This window comes from Coffea arabica, chromosome 7e (assembly GCF_036785885.1).
Source record: "Coffea arabica cultivar ET-39 chromosome 7e, Coffea Arabica ET-39 HiFi, whole genome shotgun sequence".
Taxonomy (NCBI): domain Eukaryota; kingdom Viridiplantae; phylum Streptophyta; class Magnoliopsida; order Gentianales; family Rubiaceae; genus Coffea; species Coffea arabica.
Genome location: NC_092323.1, coordinates 17,270,717 through 17,286,002, shown reverse-complemented (window position 1 = coordinate 17,286,002; position 15,286 = coordinate 17,270,717).

Genomic DNA, 15,286 nt, shown 5'->3' with positions numbered 1-15,286 from the left:
GGCATAAGTAGACAGTGCCATAGAGACAGCCTTCAACATGACCTCCTTGCCTGCACTACTTAGCTGTTTGTTTTTCCAACACTGGAGCTTCCTTTGAATGTTTTCTCTGATGAAGCCAAATACTTGATCTTTTGTCCTTGTTATCACCATAGGGAGGCCTAGATACTTCTCTTGTGTCATTTCCCCCATTCCACCTAGAGCACAACATACTTCCCTCCTCTATTCCAGAGAGATGTTCTTACTGAAGAACAATCAGCTGACCTGATGCCTCTTCATACATCTTGAGGATCTTCATAATTTTCTTGGCCTGTTGGGTGCTGGCCTTACAAAATATGAGTGAGTCATCTGCAAAAAAGAGATGCGTAATAATAGGCTGCCTACTGATTTTCAGCCCCTTTAGCTCGTTTCTTCCTTCTGCTCTCCTGAGCAGACTTGAAAAACCTTCTGAGCAAATTAGGAACAGGTAGGGAGATAAGGGATCTCCCTGCCTTATTCCTCTCCCTGGTGAGATGTATCCTTTGGTTTCTCCATTGCAGTTGAAGGAGTAAGTAACAGTATGCATGCACTCAGTAATCCAGTTGATCCATTGAGGACAGAATCCCATCTTCTGCATGGTTGTCTGCAAAAAATGCCACTCTATCCTATCGTAGGCTTTAGCCATGTCCAACTTGATAGCCATGTATCCATCTAACCCTTGCCTTTTATTTTTGAGGTAGTGCATATACTCATGAGCTATAATCACATTGTCCAGAATCTGCCTATCAGGAATGAAAGCTGATTCTGTATTACGAATGCAGATGTCTAGAACAGACTTTAGCCTATTAGCCAGAATTTTAGAGATTATCTTATAGATCACACTGCACAGGCTAATAGGCCTAAAGTTTTTCAGGCAAGTAGGATTCAGCATTTTAGGAATAAGGGAGATGACAGTGTGGTTAATCGATTTAAGCATACGGCTAGTATTGAAAAAAGAAAGAATAGCAGGAATGACATATCCTTTTAAAATGTTCTAGAATCTTTGAAAGAACAGGGGTGACATTCCATCCTGTCTAGGAGCTTTCTCAGGCTGCATGGAGAAAAGTGCATTTTTGATCTCTTTCTCTTCTATTGGTTTAGTTAGCTTAGCATTCATCTCATGAGTTATGGAATAGGGAATACCCTCTAGAACCTCTGACATATCCCTTCTACCTCCACTAGTGAAAAGATCACGAAAATAATCTGAGATTTCAGAAACTACTTCCTCCTCATTCTCTGTCCACGAGCCATCCTCCTTCTGCAACTTTTTGATTCTATTGTTAGTTCTCCTCCCCTTAACATGTGTGAGAACCCGTAATTTTTTCATTTTTTAGGTTTTATTCGGTTTACTGGCATGTTTTTCTGCATTTTCTTTATTAGGAATATTTCTAGATAATTTTTATGAGTAAATATAGTTTTTAGGTGATTTTTCTAGTATCGGTTAGTTTTTAAGAAATTAAGAGTGTATACCGGATGTGGGACCCGCTAGTGCAAAAAGTTTGAAAAAATTCGGCCAATTTGGTTAAGTTTTGGATATTGGGTTTAATTTACCGGGTGTTAAGAGATAATTAGAGGTTACCAAGTGGAGTGGTGTGAGAGGAAACAAAGTGATATGCATGCATTAAATAGGGTGACAAGTGTCACCATATGATTAAATCTTGCATTTTGACTACTATTCACCTTTTTACCAATTGACCAAATAAACCAAAAAATTACCAAAATCATCTTCATTTCAAGCTTAGTGTAGCCGGCTTTCTCTTCAAGCAAAAGAAAGGAAAAGCTCTCCAAGTTCATGCTTCAATCTTGCTCAAATCCAACAAATCAACCATTTGATCTTGTATTGTCTCCATAAAACTCCTTAAGTGAGTGGTTGTGAGGTGATTAGTGGAGTGGTTTGGAGGATTAAGGTCCCAAGTTGTTCCTTTTCTTGCATTTCAAGGTGAGTAGCTAGGGAATGCTTCCTTTGGTCTTGATAATGTCAAAGTAATGATTTGTGTTGATTAAATGCGTGATTGGGTGAAAGATTTCTTGAATTGGGTTGAGATTGGTGAATTTTTCTGATTATTTCATGAATTTTCTGTTTCATATGTGTAATATGGTGTAGCTTTGCATGATGATGGGAATTGATCTAGAATGAAGTTAGAAGGTGTAAATTGTGGTTAATTGCAGAAAATTTCTGCTTTGGAAAGAAATTTTGGAAGTTAGGGTTTCATTTCTCCTCATTCTGCCTGGCACTGTTCATCATAGTTAGAGACCGAATTAGCCTTGGGTTAAAACATGAAAGTTGTAGGGAATGATATTTTAGAGATGCCTGTAAAATTTCAAGTCAATCGGAGTAGCGTAGCTTATGAAAAGACTGAAATACCCCTGCTGCCCTGTTTCTACCCGAACTTGGTAATCAGCTTTGGTAATTGGTTAATTTGATTGGGAATGCTTCTGATTTGGTTATTGACGCCTTCAGAAGAAATGTAGCCTGGTGTCTTAGCTTTCGGATGGCTTTAGAATAACTTGATTTGGACTTAGGTAGCCTGACTTATGATGTTTGAACCAGAATGCGGTTTGTTAACCAGTTTTTGCGGTTCTGGTTTAGTATATTGAATTTTGACCTGGTTGCACTAGAAACTGGATTGAGTAGCCTTCTTCAACATTGTAGCCCTACCTCTTAGCTTCGAAACGGTGTGTATTGCATCTCCATCCGATAATCGTAGTGCCAATGGTGCCAAAACCGCAAAATGATGTCAAAACTGTTTTTATGGTTTAGAGCTTAATTCCATTTTCGGATTTCCCTGGTTTACTCTAGTGCTTATACATTCTTATGGAGCCCTATTTTGGTAGTATTTGGAATTGGTTTATGACCTGTAATCGAGTCTTATTGTGCTTATTTGAATGTTTTAGGACGTGACGGTGATCCAAGACGCTCTTTGGACGGATGTTTATGAAATATCATTTGCTTGCTTGGTGAGTATACTACTCACTTGTTTGTTTACAATGTGGCTTTATTATATTGAACTTGATGCCTTGAAGGCTTATTTGCACTGTTGAAACTGATTAAAGTGAGCGTGTACTTGATCGTCTTCACCCCCTTTGGTATTATACACGACTGTCTACTGTTTCACTGTGGTACTTGAAATGTACATGGAAAACTGGATTTGGTGTCGTGTGGACGAGAATCCAACGGCTTTTACTGTTACTACTGAGCTCAATCCCATTGGTAGTCGATTGAATCGAGCCAGCGAGGGCTTGGTCGTGAAAGTTGACGAGCCATGGGGACTGTTATATGGAATCTTGTAGTAGTGAAACTCTTGATTCCGGTATACTCGAGTATTACCAAATTTCTACTGTTTGGAGTTCGGGCCCGGTAGGGGTATGTTGGGTGGCAGGAATGGACGTAAAGTGGAGCCTACGGTTGGTTACTCTTAAACATTGACAGAGGGTCAATGAGGTCCGATCAAGAAAGCAAGCGAGGAAAGGGGTTCTTGAGAGCAGCCCGTATCCTTTTATCAACACTATTGATGTGTGCCTTTGCTTACTTTTGATGTATTGGAATGAGAAACTTGATACTTGCTTATATGAACTTTGCTGCTTGAGTGATAGTATATCACTGAGCGTAAGCTCATTCTGTTCCTTTTGTTTTCCTTACAGGAATATAAACACTTTTGGAAAGTCCATGAATGTTGGTTGCCGAGTTGTGCTTATGTAAATGAAATTTTGAATAGCTCTTTTAAGCAAACTCTAAGCGCATTTTGATCCAACCAAAAAATGTTGAGTTGTAATTTGCAAACCGTACTTGTATAAACTTGTTGGACAACTTGGGTATGCCCTTTTGTTATGAAAGTGCTAAATTTCAAGATGTATATGTTTGATTGATGCTTGGTTGGATTCTGACGTGTCGGTTACTATTCGTGGCCGACTCCGTTTTCATTTTTTTTTATTTTGTACTTTTGACTTGTCTAAGCGCTTCTATGTTCCGGAACGTGTTAGATCGCTTTACATTGTCCCGTTAGTCCTGGCGAGAGTTAGGCAGGCAGTCCACTACTCCCTTTGGTTCGCCTTAGGGGAAGGTGGGACTGTCACAGGTGGTATCAGAGCCTAAGTTTGAATTGGCCTGGGCGTTTTAGAAAGGCTCGACTTGAGGATTATGTTAAGTATGTTTCTTAAGGTTATTTACATTTATTTACTCTTTTGGTGTAGGATGGACGGACGAGGTGAACCTAGTGATAGCCCTCCGGGCGAGCGACCTCGTGGAGCGCTCCCAGTGATCCCATACCAGATTCGGCCAAGAGGGGCCGTTGTGCGTTGGAGCCCGGCTAACCGCCTCCGACGTTGCGAGTGTCGTCACACGTACGCCTACCCTAACGCCTTAGTGTTGGCCGTGGCTGAGGAGCGTAAGGAGTTGGCCGAAGATAAATGCTAGGTTTGAGGCCGAGGTGAACCAGCTTAGGGCGACCAACGGGAAACAAGCTGAGCGCATTAAGGAGTTGGAGTACGATGTACTTGAGGTAGAAGATAGGGTAGACGATCTCTGCATTCAACTTAGGGAGGCCCGTGAGCGTGAGACTAAGCGAGCTCGGAAGGTTAGGGTTCGAGCCGCGTCAATCCTGAACCTCTGCGCCGACGTGCTCGAGGAGGTGAGCGACGAGGCATCGTGCACCGGGGCCGGGGCGTCGGGTGAATCCACCCCGTTGGGTGGGTCCACTAGCCCGACAACGGACTAGGTTGTGCCTAGGATCTTTTGGGATAGTTTTGTTTCTGTATATAGGACGGATGGAGAAAGAGCCTTAGCTAGCCGTTTTGTACGTTGGATTAGCTACATGTATATTCTTTTGATAAGGCCATTCCCTGGTGGATTTTCTATGTTTATACTTTATTTGACTGTACTTGGCTTGACTGGTTGTTAAGATGTGTGTTGTTTGATTTTGTTTGGAATGTATATATATGTTATTGTAAAAGCTTTTGGGATTTTATTTACATGCATTGTTATTTTATTGTTCTAGTACGTTTGCCTAGATCAAATAGATTTTATGGAAGGCACACGTAGTGGACGGGGACGTGGGCGTAGGAGTAGGCAACCTACGCCAGACCGGGGTGCTGGGAAAACCTCCTCTGGATCTAATCCTGAACCGAGGGTTGACCCCAACATGCAGATAGCTGCCGCTATGCAGCAAATGACCAACCTGCTGGCACAAGTGGTGCAGCAACAAGGCCAAAACCCAAATCCTAATCCTGGAAACCCGGGCAACCACGTCGAAAGCGACGATAGGGCACTTGAGAGGTTCCAGAAGTTCGCACCACCGAAGTTTATTGGGGGACCCGACCCGGATGTCGCCGAAAGGTGGCTTGAGAAAATGATAGACATTTTCGCTGCCCTGAACTATACCGAAGAACGGCAGGTGACTTTTGCCGTTTTTCAGCTGGAAGGGGCGGCCCGTTCCTGGTGAAATGTCATTGGGCAAAAATGGGAACGGAAACAAACGCCCAGGACTTGGATGAATTTTATGAGAGAATTCAACGCGAAATTTTTCCCTCCTCTAGTTCAGGAGAGGAAGGAAGATGAGTTTATTCGACTCCGTCAAGGGGCTCAGTCTGTAGCGGAGTATGAAAGCCAGTTCACGCGCTTATCCAAGTTTGCCCCTGAGTTGATTATGACGGAGCAACGGCGGATCAGGCGTTTTATCCAGGGCGTGAACGTGGAGATTCAGAAGGATCTCGCGGTGGCCCAGATTAACGCTTTTAGCGAGACTGTTGAGAAGGCCCAACGGGTAGAGAGCGCCAAGGTACAAGTACGGAACTTCCAGGCGAAGAAGCGGGGTTTTCCTGGCAGCAGTTCCGGGCAAGGGGATAAAGGTACCCTCTCCAAGTTCGGACGAGGAGTTGGAGGTGGACGACAGACGGGTTTCGGCAGAGGGGCTCAGTCCAGGGGTAGCTCAGCTGGGAGAGGCCAAGGCGGAAACTTCCAGAAGGGTTCAGGTTCGGCGTCCGGTGGGCCTTGTGGGTACTGCTGAAAGCCGAATCACTCCGAAGATAATTGCTGGAAGAAAGAGGGCAAATGTCTGCGTTGCGGAAGCGCAGACCACCAGCTTGCTACCTGCCCAATTTTAAAGCAAGACGAAAAGAGAGCTCAACCCACGCCAAAGACCAATACGGGACCAGTTAAGGGAGATGGGATGAAACCTAAGGTCGCGACTCGTGTATATTCGTTGGAGCCCCAGCAAGTCCCAGATTCCTCTGAGGTCGTAGAAGGTACGATCCCTATTTTTCACCGCTTTGCCAAAGTTTTAGTAGATCCTGGTGCCACTCATTCCTTTGTTAACCCTAATTTTATGTGTGGCATTGACATAAAACCTGCTAGTTTACCTTTCGACCTAGAGGTTAGTACGCCTACGGGAAATCATTGTTTGGTTACTAGTTTGGTTTACAAGAATTGCGAAGTTTGGGTAGGGGAGAGAAAATTGTTAGGGGACTTGATTAGCCTGTCCATTAAGGGGTATGATGTGATTTTGGGTATGGACTGGTTAGTTAAGTATAATGCACAACTAAATTGTAAACAGAAGGTGGTAGAGTTCCGTATTCTTGGGAAGGCGACCCTGAGGTTAGATATAAGAGGAAGATTAGCCTCATCTGCTATGATTTCGGGCATTCGGATTCGAAAATTTTAAATAGAGGGGCACAAGAATTTTTAGCCTTTCTAATCAACACCCCCACAGATAAAGTAAAGGTAGAGAATGTGCACATAGTAAGGGAATTTTCGGATGTATTCCCTGATGAGTTAGTAGCTCTATCTCCGAAAAGAAAGATAGAATTCAAAATAGACCTGCTACCGGGAACCTCACTTATCTCAAAAATTTCGTACCGAATGGCTCCTGCGGAGCTCAAGGAGCTGAAATTACAGTTACAGGACCTTTTAGAGCGGGGGTTCATTCAAGAGAGTGGGTCTCCGTAGGGAGCCCATGTACTGTTTGTGAAGATAAATGACGGTGGTTTGAGGATGTGTATCGATTATCGGGGCCTGAATAATATTACGGTTAAAAATAAGTATCCACTGCCCCACATAGATGAGTTGTTTGACCAGTTGCAGGGAGCGGTGGTCTTCTTGAAACTGGATCTCCGCCAAGGGTATTACCAGTTATTAATCAGGAAGGAGGATATTCCGAAAACCACTTTCAACTCGAGATATGGGCATTACGAGTTCGCAGTTATGCCCTTTGGACTAACCAATGCCCCTGCCGCCTTCATGGATTTAATGCATAGGGTTTTTAAGCCCTACCTGGATCGATTTGTCGTAGTCTTCATCGACGACATTCTGGTCTATTCCAAGACACGTGAAGAGTATGAGCAGCACTTGAGAGTTGTCTTACAAACCCTAAGAGACCATCAACTGTACGCCAAGTTCAGCAAGTGCGAATTTTGGCTGGAGAAAATTTCTTTTCTGGGACACGTAATTTCTCAAGAGGGTATTTCAGTTGACCCGGCGAAAGTAGAGGCTGTAACTAATTGGAAGAGGCTAGAAAATCCCACCGAGGTTCGCAGCTTTCTAGGGCTGGTTGGGTATTACCGGCGTTTCATCAAGAACTTTTCCAAACTGGCCGGTCCCCTAACTGACTTGACAAAGAAACATGGTCGGTTCATTTGGAATGCCCGATGTGAGACAAGTTTTCAAAAGCTAAAGAAAAGATTGACCATGACTCCAGTTCTAGTCTTGCCTAACGGAGGTGACGGGTTTGTCGTTTACACCGATGCGTCACGGGAAGGTCTAGGGTGTGTGCTGATGCAGAACCGAAATGTGATATCTTTTGCCTCGAGAAAGTTAAAACCCCACGAGCAGAACTACCCAACCCACGATCTGGAGTTAGCCGCAGTTGTTTTTGCTCTGAAGAAATGGAGACACTACCTATATGGGGTTACTTTTGAGGTTTATTCGGACCATAAGAGTCTTAGGTACCTCTTCTCACAGAAGAAATTGAACATGAGGCAACGACGGTGGATGGAATTTCTGGAGGATTACGACTGTACCATCAACTACCATTCAGGAAAGGCGAACGTAGTGGCTGATGCTTTGAGTCGCAAGGTTCAAATAGTAGGGTTGATGATCAAAGAGTGGGATTTGTTAGAATCCGTTTGTGAGTGGAAATCCTACCTTGGGAGTCATAAGGTGAGTTTTGCCAATGTTAAAGTGACCTCCACTCTACTGGAATGCATTAAAGAAGCGCAAAAGGAGGATTTGATAGTACGGAAGTGGGGAGAGAAAGTGAGAAAAGGAGAAACAACTGATTTCAATTTTAGTCCTGAGGGTATTTTAAAATACCGAAATCGAATAGTGGTGCCGAAGGATGAAGCGTTAAAAACGGAGATTCTAGAGGAAGCCCATCGGTCCAATTATACAATCCATCAGGGTAGTAGCAAGATGTATCAGGATCTGAAAGAAACCTATTGGTGGGACAATATGAAAAAGGAAATCGCTCTGTACGTGCAAAAATGTCTCATTTGCCAACAGGTTAAGGCGAAGCATCAAAAACCATCGGGCTTGTTACAGCCCCATGAGATACCAGAATGGAAGTGGGAAAATATCACAATGGACTTCGTTCTGGTTTGCTGCGAACGCAACGAGGACACGATGCCGTTTGGGTGATCGTTGATCGATTAACCAAGTCGGCCCATTTCTTACCGGTAAACATGAAATATTCCATGGACAAGTTGGCTTATCTGTACATGGACGAGATTGTAAAGCTACACGGTGTTCCTGTGAGTATCGTCTCCGATAGAGATCCCCGATTCGTATCTCAATTTTGACAGAAATTCCAAGAAACTCTAGGGACTAAACTCACTCTAAGCACCACCTATCACCCTCAGACGGATGGCCAATCGGAGCGAACAATCCAAACTCTCGAGGACATGTTACGGACTTGCATTCTGGATTTTGGAGGCAACTGGGGTCAACACATGACCTTAGTAGAGTTTGCGTACAACAACAGCTACCATTCGTCGATTCAAATGGCTCCATACGAGGCACTATATGGACGAAAATGCCGATCACCGATCTACTGGGACGAAGTTGGCGAGAGAAAGGCATTAGATCTAACCACTATTCCATGGATGGAGGAGGCGCGAGAAAAGGTCAAATTAATACGGCAACGACTCCAAACTGCTCAAAACCGACAAAAGAGCTATGCGGACAATCGAAGGAAAGACTTGAAGTTCGAAGTTGGAGACCGTGTTTTCCTCAAGGTTACACCGTTACGGAGCGTCACGGCGGGTAGAGGAAAGAAATTGCAACCGAGGTTCGTCGGACCTTACAAGATTCTCCAAAGAATAGGTACGGTAGCGTATCGGTTAGAGCTGCCATCCAGTCTCTCCCGAATTCACGACGTCTTCTACGTCTCGATGCTAAAGAAGTACTATCCCGACCCATCTCATATCTTAAAACCAGAGGAAATCGACATAGATGAATCGCTTGCTTACGAAGAGAAACCTGTTCAAGTGCTTGACCGGAAAGTCAAAGAGCTGAGAAACAAGCAGATTCCGTTGGTTAAGATACAGTGGAGAAACCATGGGGTAGAGGAAACTACCTGGGAGATGGAAGAAGAAATGCAAAAGAAATACCCTGAACTTTTCGTGAGTTAAGGTGAGAAATTTTGAGGGTGAAATTCTTTTAAGGGGGAGAGAGTGTGAGAACCCGTAATTTTCCCATTTTCTAGGTTTTATTCGGTTTACTGGCATGCTTTTCTGCATTTTCTTTATTAGGAATATTTCTAAATAATTTTTATGAGTAAATATAGTTTTTAGGTGATTTTTCTAGTATCGGTTAGTTTTTAAGAAATTAAGAGTGTATACCGGATGTGGGACCCGCTAGTGCAAAAAGTTCGGAAAAATTCAGCCAATTAGGTTAAGTTTTGGATATTGGATTTAATTTACCGGGTGTTAAGAGATAATTAGAGGTTACCAAGTGGAGTGGTGTGAGAGGAAACAAAGTGATATGCATGCATTAAATAGGGTGACAAGTGTCACCATATGATTAAATCTTGCATTTTGACTACTATTCACCTTTTTACCAATTGACCAAATAAACCAAAAAATTACCAAAATCATCTTCATTTCAAGCTTAGTGTAGCCGGCTTTCTCTCCAAGCAAAAGAAAGGAAAAACTCTCCAAGTTCATGCTTCAATCTTGCTCAAATCCAACAAATCAACCATTTGATCTTGTATTGTCTCCATAAAACTCCTTAAGTGAGTGGTTGTGAGGTGATTAGTGGAGTGGTTTGGAGGATTAAGGTCCCAAGTTGTTCCTTTTCTTGCATTTCAAGGTGAGTAGCTAGGGAATGCTTCCTTTGGTCTTGATAATGTCAAAGTAATGATTTGTGTTGATTAAATGTGTGATTGGGTGAAAGATTTCTTGAATTGGGTTGAGATTGGTGAATTTTTCTGATTATTTCATGAATTTTCTGTTTCATATGTGTAATATGGTGTAGCTTTGCATGATGATGGGAATTGATCTAGAATGAACTTAGAAGGTGTAAATTGTGGTTAATTGCAGAAAATTTTTGCTTTGGAAAGAAATTTTGGAAGTTAGGGTTTCATTTCCCCTCATTCTGCCCGGCACTGTTCATCATAGTTAGAGACCGAATTAGCCTTGGGTTAAAACATGAAAGTTGTAGGGAATGATATTTTAGAGATGCCTGCAAAATTTCAGGTCAATCGGAGTAGCGGAGCTTATGAAAAGACTGAAATACCCCTGCTGCCTTGTTTCTACCCGAACTTGATAATCTGCTTTGGTAATTGATTAATTTGATTGGGAATGCTTCTGATTTGGTTATTGATGCCTTCTGAAGAAATGTATCCTGGTGTCTTATATTTCGGATGGCTTTGGAATCACTTGATTTGGACTTAGGTAGCCTGACTTATGATGTTTGAACCAGAATGCGGTTTGTTAACCTGTTTTTGCGGTTCTGGTTTAGTATACTGAATTTTGACCTGGTTTCACTAGAAACTGGACTGAGTAGCCTTCTTCAACATTGTAGCCCTACCTCTTAGCTTCGAAACGGTGTGTATTGCACCTCTATCCGATAATCGTAGTGCTAATGGTGCCAAAACCGCAAAATGATGTCAAAACTGTTTTTATGGTTTAGAGCTTAATTCCATTTCCGGATTTCCCTGGTTTATTCTAGTGCTTATACATTCTTATGGAGCCCTATTTTGGTAGTATTTGGAATTGGTTTATGACCTGTAATCGAGTCTTATTGTGCTTATTTGAATGTTTTAGGACGTGACGGTGGTCCAAGACGCTCTTTGGGTGGAGGTTTATGAAATATCATTTGCTTGCTTGGTGAGTATACTACTCACTTGTTTGTTTACAATGTGGCTTTATTATATTGAACTTGATGCCTTGAAGGCTTATTTGCACTGTTGAAACTGATTAAAGTGAGGGTGTACTTGATCGCCCTCACCCCCTTTGGTATTATACACGACTGTCTACTGTTTCACTGTGGTACTTGAAATGTACATGGAAAACTGGATTTGGTGTCGTTTGGACGAGGATCCAACGGCTTTTACTGTTACTACTGAGCTCAACCCCATTGGTAGTCGATTGAATCGAGCCAGCGAGGGTTTGGTCGTGAAAGTTGACGAGCCATGGGGACTGTTATATGGAATCTTGTAGTAGTGAGACTCTTGATTCCGATATATTCGAGTATTACCAAATTTCTACTGTTTGGAGTTCGGGCCCGGTAGGGGTATGTTGGGTGGCAGGAATGGACGTAAAGTGGAGCCTACGGTTGGTTACTCTTAAACATTGACGGAGGGTCAATGAGGTCCGATCAAGAATGCAAGCGAGGAAAGGGGCTTTTGAGAGCCGCCCGTATCCTTTTATCAACACTATTGATGTGTGCCTTTGCTTACTTTTGATGTATTGGAATGAGAAACTTGATACTTGCTTATATGAACTTTGCTGCTTGAGTGATAGTATATCACTGGGCGTAAGCTCACTCTGTTCTTTTTGTTTTCCTTACAGGAATATAAACACTTTTGGAAAGTCCATGAATGTTGGTTGCCGAGTTGTGCTTATGTGAATGAAATTTTGAATAGCTCTTTTGAGCAAACTCTAAGCGCATTTTGATCCAACCAAAAAATGTTGAGTTGTAATTTGCAAACCGTACTTGTATAAACTTTTGGACAACTTGGGTATGCCCTTTTGTTATGAAAGTGCTAAATTTCAAGATGTATATGTTTGATTGATGCTTGGTTGGATTCTGACGTGTCGGTTACTATTCATGGCCGATTCCGTTTTCATTTTTTTTTTATTTTATACTTTTGACTTGTCTAAGCGCTTGTATGTTCCGGAACGTGTTAGATCACTTTACACTGTCCCGTTAGTCCTTGATAGGGTGTTAATTGTTGGTATTTTTATTATTAATTTTCCCTTCTATCCCTGACAAATATTGTGTTAATTGCTGATATTTACTCATATTTGGTATTTGGAATCAATTTCAGGAATGAAGCAGAAAACTACCAAAAAGGAGGGACTTTGTGAAAAATATGGAGACTTCTAAGGGTTTCAATCCTTGGGCCCTTGAATTGGTGGGGGACCACAAGCTAGTGAAAGGCATTTGGTCATTTGGGCTTCAAAGAAAGCAACGTAGAGAGACTTGGAACAAGAAGTACTTGGGAGGCTTTGTCCACATGTGTGGGGACCACCTAGATAGCTTTTAGTCATCTTTCTTTTGTTGCTTTAAAAGGGGACAACGTACAGAAGAAAAAGATATCTAGGGCTTTAGTTTTAGTTTTTTAGTTTAGTTCTAGTTTTCTTTCTTTGGACTGGCCTCTGACACACGCCAGGTATTCGACAATATTCCCCAACGGGGAGATTTTCTCATGAGGCGTGGTTAAGCTTTTCTAGTCAAGGGGACAACTGACGATTTGGTTCGACAATTACTGTGAGATCGAATCTGTTTTAATTATTTTCTTCATTTATTGGTATTTATATGTTCCTTGATTTTAATTGCTATGGCCTTGTGTATGATTGATTAGTGCGCAATAATTAATTATTCATATAGGCTATTTTTGCTAAATAGGGGTAATTGAATCCGTAATTGTTCGTTATCTCTACCTCAGTAGCAACTGGCGTAATTGGGTTTATGTCAGGGGAGCATATGATCTAATTTAAACAAACCCTCGTAGCGTGTTTGTTGGTTAGGATTGGGCCTTTCTAATTATTAATGCAATCTAGAAATTAAATCCTACGGTCGTACCTAGGGTTATTTTTTGGTTAGAGAAATAGCTAACGGTCGTACCTTAGCTATCGAGAAATTAAGGAAGGGTTGGTTGTTTATCGCGTGCATGACAACTATAACTAATCTATTGCTAAATGTTGGAATTATTTCTGCATCAATGATCAGTGCTTGAACCATTTCTGAAGTGTACCCTTGGCTAGAGTTTTTCTTAATTATTTCTTTTAATCAATTATTTTCTGCACTTGATTTATTTAGTTAGCATTTAATCCAAGAACCTCCCATACTCTGGACTCTAGAAGAAATGAATTATCCCCAGTCCCTGTGGATTCGACCCTACTCGCCGCTATATACAAAATCTGTATTTTTCTTGAGTAGGTAATTATTATTGCACAGGTTCGGCACCTGTCAATTTTTGGCGCCGTTGCCGGGGACTGGCGCTAGTTATTTGTTTCTTTTTAAGTTCATCTTGTTTTCATTTTTTTTTTTTATAGTTTATGGCTGCTAGCATTCCATATTTTGATGATAGACCGGACTTTGTTCCTGAATGGGGTTATGAGACTCATGTTTTTCCTAATGATCAATGGGTTGTTGCAAATTGTGGAACTTATTTTGACTCAGGTTATTCAACTGACACATGCCCCGCATTTCAAGACAATCTAAGTGCTCCAATTGATATTTTCGGAGATTTTCCACCCCAATATCAAATGCAGTATGACCCTTATTCAAACGGGTATGATCAAGGATGGTGGGATAATTCCAGTTTTGATTATGCAACCGGGCCAATGGATTTTCAACAGCAAGAGTCTCAACAACCATCGTCCCTGTCAGGGTACCAGCAGCAATACCAACCCCGACCACCTCCGCCCCCTCAATCTGGTTCATCTACGGAGGAGTTGCTGAAACAAATGATGACAATCATGGCGCAAAATCAGCAAAGGACGGAGGCAGTTATTATGCAAAATCAGCAAAACACAGACTCCAAAATGCAGGACATAAGGAATCAGATAGGTCAATTGGCCACCAGAATGAACCGTTTGGAGTCCCAGAACCAAGGGAAGCTGCCATCTCAACCGGAGTTGAATCCGAAGAACGTGAGCGCAATGATCATAAGGAGTGGGAAAGAAATTCAAGGGCCTGAGCCTGTGATCCCTAAGGACAAGGATGACGAGCTGCAAGATTTTCAAGAAGAGAGATGTACAGATGCAGTTGAAAAAGAAGCTGAAAATGAAAAAATGAAACCCCAACCGCAACCCATTCAAGTGAAAGAATCCAGTGGAGAATCATCAAATGTGGTGACACCACCTCCATTCCCTAACCCGCATTTTCTTAACTCTTACTCCATGATTTCTGTTAATGATATTGATTTTGTTATACCGGAAGTTCTTGAGTCTCATAGCAGGAATGAGTTAAGAGTAGCTATGGTCAAATATCTTGAACCGTCGAAGGCTCTTGATGGAGGAGTGGATGAAGAATTGCGATCAATGCTTGATTACTTGGCGCCATCAACTAGTTCATGGAAGACCGTAGCTCGTGTGCTCAAAGATTACTCCATCTATGAGGGCTATCAGAACTATGTAGAGGATGAAGCAATGAGACGAGCCACAAGATTTTATCCTCCATGAACAAAACATGATAATGTCTAGCCAAAGACATTAAAGAAAGGCGCTCATTGGGAGGCAACCCAATTGTTTCTTTTAGTTGTTTGTTGGTTTCGTGTCTTAGTTTAAATCTATTTTCCTTGAATTTGACTGATTTTGGGTGTTAGTTTTCGTTTTTGCTGCTTTATAGGTGCCATTCAGTCATGACGCGCCCGCGTGGTGACGAGCAGGAAGCTAACGATCAGAAACTTCAAACTTCTGGGAGCTCTCTCGCCCTCATGACGTGCCCGCGTGGTGATATGCAGGAAGCTCACGACCTGAACTTCTGGGAGCTCTCTTGCCCTCTTGACGTGCCCGCGTGGTGACGTGCAGAGAGCTCACGATCAGAAACTTCTGGGAGCTCTCTTGCTCTCTTGACGTGCCCGCGTCACGTTCGTGGGAAAGGTCAGGATTC